Genomic DNA, 7500 nt, shown 5'->3' with positions numbered 1-7500 from the left:
ATAGTTTGTAATAAGCACAATGGAGCCGAAAAGACTCCGACCACAAATACCGCCAGTAGAGCTGCTAAGAACACCAAATGTGTTGACTATAATGCAGATTGTCAGGGTAGCGTATGTATTGTTACTGACAATGCCGAAGATTGTATTTGTATGGAAAGTACTGAAAGTAATGACATGCAAAGTAGCATAGCGTCTAATTCACACCAAATGTTTAGTACAGTAACAAGGCCACATGATGTCCCGGTTACAGGCAGCCCCAGTGACACCACTGCCAACTCAAGAGGCCTAGAAATTACTACGCCATATAATTTCAGGCACCTGATGACCAACGCTGCTGATAGTGCAACGGCTGGCAACAGCAACAGAATTGCAAGTAATGTAAACAAGGTAGCACTCAATGTGGATGCCAACAAAGTACAGAGTAAGGTCCTTACGAACAGTTACACTCCTAGCAACTTGAATAAGGTGACCTTCAATGCATGTACTACTGGAACTACTAATGTAGAAGTTTACAGCTCTAGGAATGTTGTGATTACAGAAACTGCATGTCCAGACACCATTACTGTGTATAGCTGCAGATCAGAACCAAAGAGCAGTATATGTACTCTTGATTCTCAGAGCAGTTCACCCACTGAGTCTGCCAGTTCTCCTGGACCAGTACCTTTAATCCTACCCACAGAACCTGCACTCAGAGTTCGGCCCCGCGCTGACCCAGTGCACACAGTCCCACACAGCTCCTACCAGCCTAGCCCCTATTCTAGCGGGTCCATCTCGAGTAGCTACGATTCTGAAGGGGATGCCCCCTCCCTCAAGAGGAAAAGTCTATTTAACCCTATGTGGAACAACCACATCAACATCTTCAACAAAGTATGTGAGACAGAAATCAGATCCATACTTAACCAACAAAACCCCCACCCCAAAAGTAACCTCAGCAAAAAAGAACTTACAGCTTTGAACAACCTGAGACGTTCCCATCACCTCAGAGTGCTCAAAGCAGACAAAGGAGCAGGGGTAGTGCTGATGACTGAAGTAGCATACAGCACCAAGATGCTCGAAATCCTCCAAGATTCCGAGACATACCAAACAGTTACCAAGGAAGCTGTGCTGATTAAGTTTAAAAGCATAGACACCACCTTGAACCACCTAGCCTACCTCCATAGAATTTCAGAAGAAGAACTGAACTTCATGGCAGTGGATTCCCCCACAGTGGGGAAACTTTTTGGCATACCCAAAATCCACAAAAACCCCCAGGACCCCCCTATGAGACACATAGTCTCATCCAAACGCACCAAGACAGAGTATATCTCTGAATTACTTGATTTCTACCTGAACCCAATAGTACAGACATCCAAGTACTACCTGAAGGATTCATGGCACTTCCTCCAAGAAATCCATGACATCCAAACCAATGCCAAAACCAAACAACTCACACTAGTTACTTTAGACATTATTGCTCTATATCCCAACATCCCTCACAAAGAGGGAATAGACCTGGTCAAAAAATACCTGGTCAACCACAGGAACCTCCCAATGGAACGCGCAGATACCCTCTGCACCCTACTTAAACTAGTCCTCGAAAACAACTTTTTTGAATTCGAAGACAAGATCTACAGACAACTCAAAGGAGTAGCCATGGGAGCCAAAGTAGCCCCGGCATACGCCAACCTAGTCCTCAGCTCCTGGGAGGAAGAGACCCTCACCAAAATTAAAGGGTTCCAACAGGTCACCCTCTACAAAAGATTCATTGACGACCTCTTTCTAGTTTGGGAAGGTCCCACCCAGGAACTCAAACAGTTCCTAACGGAACTACAAAATAGCATGAAGTTCCTTAAATTCACCATCACAGGCTCAGGGTCAGAAGTCAACTTCCTGGACATCACCCTCCGCCTTAACAAGACCACACAAGAATTCTCCTCCAATATTTACAGAAAGCCCACCCACCGTAACAATCTCCTGGATTACAGAAGCCAGCATCCAGGATTCATGAAGAAGAACATAATAAAAGGCCAATTCGTGAGACTCAGCAGAATTGTTAGCCTGGATGCTCAATTCTCCACTGAGTCTCAGCGCCTCAAAGAAATGTTCATAGAAAAACAATACCCAAAGGGCCTAGTCGACAACATTGCCCAAGAAGTGACAGCTAACAGACATTCCAGGCACCTACCCATCCTCACACATGGTTTTTTAGACAAAACCAAAAAATCCAATTGCTCCCAACCAAGGTTTCCCATCCCCATCTCAGCGGACGCCGTCCGCATCAAAGATACTCTTACCCACAACTGGGACATTTTAAGTTGTAACCTAGACTTAAGTAAAACCTTAGGCAACACACCTTGCTTTACCTACAAAAAAAGCAACTCTCTGAAATTTCTCTTAGAGAGACCTGCCTCAGGACCTAATCCCAAAAACACAGATCCTGGCACCAAACCATGTGGATACTGTATCTGCTGCCAGCACATAAACACTGCCCAGCAGATCCAGGTGGGGGACAGACCCACCCTTATCCAGTTTAAAGACAGCCACGACTGTAACACCACTAATGTGGTATATCTCAGCACCTGCGCTCACTGCAAAAGCTTCTACGTGGGCATGACCACCAGAAAGCTCAGTGATAGAATCAAGGAACACTATCAGGCCATAAGAAGGTCAGATAGTAACAACGCACTTGCCAGGCATGCCATGCAATGCCAGCCCCCCAAATTTAAATTTGCAGTTCTAGAGAAGGTCAACACCTTCAGTGAGGAGTCCAACACACCCCTCGAGGTCAGAGAACTAAAATGGCAAATTTACCTAGGAGCTGATATTTTCCCAGGATTGAATGGCAGTCTCAACATCAAGTGCTTGCTCAAGTGGATCAGGTAACATATTTTAACCTCCTCCCACTAGCAGATGTCACTATGACATCACCCTCTGTATTTATTCAATGTTGGAATGCACTTTTACAGATTTCTGATGAAGTTCGATTAAGTTGTAATTGACTAAATAAAGCGAACGAAAGCGCTCAAATCTCACTCCGGAGTCCACGTGGTTTTCTTTGCACATTCGAGACCCTCCTGCAGAGTCTCCACCAGTTTGTATATCTAGTTTTTCGTCCTTTGCGCCTTCTACACTGAGTTCCTAAAGTCTTAACCAGCGCAAACCGAAGCATGGAACTACCAGGTACCTCCGAAGTCATGGATGGCAGCCAAGATCTTTTCGACTGCACCATCCATAGCGTTCCGACTGATATGGTCGCCCTAATTAGGAGTCTATCCCACTCCTCAGCCTTAGCGGACAACATCCTCAAAGGGCTGAACAGCCCCAACGGCTCTCAACAACAATTCAAGCGACCTACTCTACAAACGCAGGTAGCGAACAAAAACTCCACTACTGGGAACAGAAGCTCGATAGCAACTGCCAAGACACTAGTTATGGAGCAACTTTTGGCGCGCAAAGAGAACAACCCGTTCTCCGACTCTCAAAGCGACACAGCCACCAACAGCACGCAAGAGAGCAATGCTGAACAAAATGCTAAACTCACCATCGGAGACTGTAAGTTTTTACTAACAAAACTTGAGAAACTCTTGTTCAGCTATAAGAACATAGAATATGACAATTACTTTTTACAAGAATGCGCCAAAAAGGACATAGTGCCAAAAGGGCTACGCGTGTACAAGTTCCCCAACAACATGGAACCTCACGGAGAAACCTACGATTCCCTCTGCAAAATCTACAATCTAGCAGGTCTCCAGGCGATGAAAGTCATCATCGCTCACAACGAACTGTTACTTACAGATCTCAGGGAACAGATCAAAGGATACAACGATACCATCACCCAGCACCCGGCGTTCGCACTACTCAACGACGACTGGGTCAACATCAGCTGTAAGATCTCCAAACACATAGCGAAAACCATCGCCAGAAAAAAGAAAAAACTCAACCGCGACGTTGCAGAATACCGAGACAAGAAAGCCTACCCGGTGAACCAACAAACTATCCTGAAAATCGACCACGAGGAGGAAGACGCGGACACAGGACCACAGGACACGGGAAGCGACTACAGATGTGACGGATTACATACAACTAACCAGCCTCCCACCTCTCCGCGTAAAAATAATACAAGCGACACCAAGGCAACCAGCACCCCAGCCAAAGCTAAAGGCAAAAAGAAGGACGGAAAGGCACAGACCAACTGCGGATGCCCCGTCCGTAACTCTCACATACAAAGTGAGGAAAACAGCTCCACAGAATCTAGCGACCCAGAGGAGTTTCATTTTTTAGCCAAAGGCAGGGACCCAAACCACCTAGACCCGAAGAACAACATAAAACAGGGTCGAGGCAGGAGCAACAACAGAGCAAGGGGGAGACCGACACACAGAATTCCAAACAGGTCCCCGGTGGCCACACGCAGGTCTCAAAGGAGCAACCCACCACCAATGCATTAAGCTCTGGACCCACTGATCCCACCTGCGGATCCCAAGATACTAAACTATTTAACCTCACAAGTGTCCCACTGGATTCAGGGACTAGCGACCTCTTGCTCAAGGGGCTCAACTTTATACCCACGAGGAGAGCAAATACCACCAACGTGCTGGTCGACTTTAAGCTGTACTGCCGCAAACTGAACTTGAAGCACAGCTTTCGCAGCCACCAGTCCAACAATTTGCTTGACAACTTATTCAACGATGCAATTGCGGAGGTAACAGACCTACCCAGGTCTGACTATGACTTCCCCAGCCGCCTCTTAAATGAAGCGCCGACACCAAGTACCTCACCAGCATATTCCTCAGGGTACAAAGTGGACCTTCCACCCCAAGTTGGGCTGCGAATGGTCCCTCCTGGCAGCCCACAACTACCGCATGGAACTAGTATACCAAGGCGCCAAAACAGGGCATCCGATCGACAAAGCATGGTTTACCAGTCACAGTACGCAATAACTGGAAGTGAACTCAAATGCCCAAACACAGGTACTGTTCAGTTGAACGATCGCAATAGCAATAGCAATTGTCTTATAGGTATACCGTGCAACAGCAACATCGATCTAGGCATATCTGATAACCAAAGGGTTATAGATCTTAACAACAGCATTGATACTAAGTCTGTTAATAATAATGCAGTAAATTCAGTGAACAACGGTTTGTCCACTCCTGTTAACAGTATAGTTTTATTTACAAATAACAGCGTTTTGCCCACTTCTGATAACAGTATTGTATTTAACTCAAACAATGGCTTTGTAACACTGTCTACCAACAGCAAGCTACTACTGTCTGCCCATCATAACACAGCCAAGTGTATCCAAGCGTTTAACCCCAGTAGTGCTCCCAGTGACACAAAGGGTTACGATGCAAACGCAGGTAGTAACAAATGTACCAGAAAAGAGGTTGCAATACATGACGCACAGTCTCTTAACATGACTGCAGCAGCAGCAGCTAATTTCAATGTCCCAAGTGTTTCTAATTGTACTGATACTAAGAAATGTATTAATGTAGTAAGCGCTAACAAGTTTAAGAAAAGTGAAAGGTTAAATTGTAACAAGCACAACGGAGCCATATGTACTCCAACCAAGAATACCGCCAGAAAAGCTTTTAACAACACTAAATGCTTTAACTGTAATTTAGAGTGTCATGTTATCGAATGTATTGATACTGAAAGTGCAGAAGGAGATAACATTAAAAGTTGCAAAGTGATCCAGTTACACCAGACGTTGAGTACAGAAAAGAGGTCACAAGAGGTCCCGGTTACAGGCAGCCCCACAGTTTCCACTGCCAACACAGGGGGACTAGTCAGTACTACTGCCTTTAACACCGGGTACCCCACAATCAACGCTGTGGACAGTGCAGTGATTGATGACCGCAGCAAAAATGCTAGTAGGGTAGCGCTCAGTGTGTATGCCAACAAGGCACAAAATACTGTAGTCACGAGCAGCTATACACCTAGCAATTCTAATGCTGCTACTGATATTGCATGTAATACTGTAATTACAAATGTAGATGTTTACAGCTCAAACAATGTTATGTTTACATAAGCTATATGTTCAGATACCACTACGGATTCTAGCAACGGAATAAGGTTAAGTAACAGGATGGTTACCTTTGATTCTCAGAGCAGTTCACCCACAGAGTCTGCCATTTCTCTAGGACAATTGCCCAAATTCCCACCCAAAGTGCCTGCACTCAGAGTTCAGCCCCGCGCTAACCTGGTGCACACAGATCCACACAGCTCTGACCAGTCTATCACCAGCTCCATCGGGTCCATCTCTAGCAGCTGCGACTCTGAAGGAGATGCCCCCACCCTCAAGAGGAAAAGTTTATTTAACCCCATGTGGAACAACCACATCAATATTTTCAACAAAGTATGTGAGACTGAAATCAGATCCATACTTAACCAGACTACCCCCCACCCCAAAAGCAATCTCAGCAAAAAAGAACTAACAGCTTTGAACACCCTGAGACGTTCCCATCACCTTAGAGTGCTTAAAGCAGACAAAGGGGCAGGGGTAGTGCTGATGACAGAAAAAGCATACAGCAACAAAATGCTAGAAATCCTCCAAGACTCTGAGACATACCAAACAGTAACTAAAGTGACTGTACTGGATAAATTCAAAACCATAGATGCCACCTTGACCTATCTAGCCTACCACCACAGAATTTCAGAAGAAGAAATGAATTTCATGGCAGTAGATTCCCCCACAGTAGGGAAACTATTTGGCATACCCAAAATCCACAAAAATCCACAGGACCCCCCAATGAGACACATTGTCTCATCCAAACGAACCAAAACAGAGTACATCTCTGAGCTACTAGACTTCTACCTGAACCCAATAGTACAGACATCAAAGTACTACCTGAAGGATTCATGGCACTTTCTAAAAGAGGTCCATGACATCCAAATCAATGCCAAAAACAAACAACTCACACTAGTTACCTTAGATATTATTGCCTTATATCCCAACATCCCACACAAAGAGGGCATTGACCTAGTCAAAAAATACTTGGTCTACCACAGGAACTTCCCAAGAGAACGCGCAGACACCCTCTGCACCCTACTCAAACTAGTTCTCGAAAACAACTTCTTTGCATTCGAAGACCAAATCTACAGACAACTCAAAGGTGTAGCCATGGGAGCCAAGGTAGCCCCAGCCTATGCCAACCTAGTGCTCAGCTCCTGGGAGGAAGAGTCCCTCACCAAGCTTAAAGGGTTCCAACAAGTCTCTCTTTACAAAAGGTTCATTGACGACCTCTTTCTCGTATGGGAAGGTCCCACCCTAGAACTCAATCAGTTCCTAACGGAACTACAAAACTCCATTAAGTTCCTTAAATTCACCATCACAGGCTCAGGGTCAGAAGTCAACTTCCTTGACATCACCCTTCACTTTAACCAAACCACACAAGAATTCTCTTCCAACATCTACAGGAAGCCCACCCACCGTAACAATCTCCTTGATTACAGAAGCCAGCACCCGGGCTTCATGAAAAAGAACATAGTAAAAGGCCAATTCGTGAGACTCAGCAGAATTGTTAG

The 7500-nt window shown here is 45.3% G+C and overlaps 1 protein-coding gene across 3 annotated transcripts in view; it reads right to left on the bottom strand.

The window, feature by feature from the left end:
- Positions 1-7500, bottom strand: part of TRPV2 (transient receptor potential cation channel subfamily V member 2) — a 1022245-nt gene that overhangs the window by 985090 nt on the left and 29655 nt on the right. The gene's annotated exons all lie outside the window — the stretch shown is intronic.

This window comes from Protopterus annectens, chromosome 13.part0, assembly GCF_019279795.1.
Source record: "Protopterus annectens isolate FY-2018-M chromosome 13.part0, PAN1.0, whole genome shotgun sequence".
In the NCBI taxonomy this organism is placed as follows: Eukaryota; Metazoa; Chordata; order Ceratodontiformes; family Protopteridae; genus Protopterus; species Protopterus annectens.
Note: the sequence above shows the minus strand (reverse complement) of the source record. Positions and strands in the feature narration are given on the sequence as shown.